The 523-nt window shown below is 56.8% G+C and overlaps 1 protein-coding gene across 1 annotated transcript in view; it reads left to right on the top strand.

Moving 5' to 3' along the window:
- The window catches only part of THSD7B (thrombospondin type 1 domain containing 7B), a 717646-nt gene that overhangs the window by 123641 nt on the left and 593482 nt on the right, over window positions 1–523 (top strand). The gene's annotated exons all lie outside the window — the stretch shown is intronic.

Below are 523 nucleotides of genomic sequence, written 5' to 3'. Positions count from 1 at the left end.
GATCGGGGGGTGTCTGAGTGTCACAGAGCTTGCGGGTATTGGAACGGAAAAGCCGGCTACAGAGACAGAGCCGACAGTAAGCTCACAGCTCAGGGTTACCTTGAACCGGTCGCAGGCTCGGTGAGCTCGGAGCGCGGCCGGAGGTCAGGCAGACGGGAGTAACTGGGCACTGTTCTCTGAGGGCGCACTGAGGAGTGGGGCCCGGGGCTCTCAGCTCCTCCGGGCCAGAGACCAGGAGGCCGCAATTATATTCCCGTCCTCCGGAACTCTACAGAAAGCCGTCAGGGAACAAAAGCTCTTGAAAGCAAAGCCAAGCGGATTACTCAGCCCGGCCCCTGGTAAGGGCGGTGCAATTCCGCCTGGGGCAAAGACACTTGAGAATCACTACACCAGGCCCCTCCCCCAGAATATCAACAAGAAATCCAGCCAAGTTCACCTACAAAGTTCACCAACAAAGTTCACCTACCAAGGAGTGTGGTTTCAATACCAAGGAAAGCAGCAGAATTCCAGAGGAGGAGAAAGC

Source organism: Mustela nigripes, chromosome 3 (genome assembly GCF_022355385.1).
Source record: "Mustela nigripes isolate SB6536 chromosome 3, MUSNIG.SB6536, whole genome shotgun sequence".
In the NCBI taxonomy this organism is placed as follows: Eukaryota; Metazoa; Chordata; class Mammalia; order Carnivora; family Mustelidae; genus Mustela; species Mustela nigripes.
Note: the sequence above shows the minus strand (reverse complement) of the source record. Positions and strands in the feature narration are given on the sequence as shown.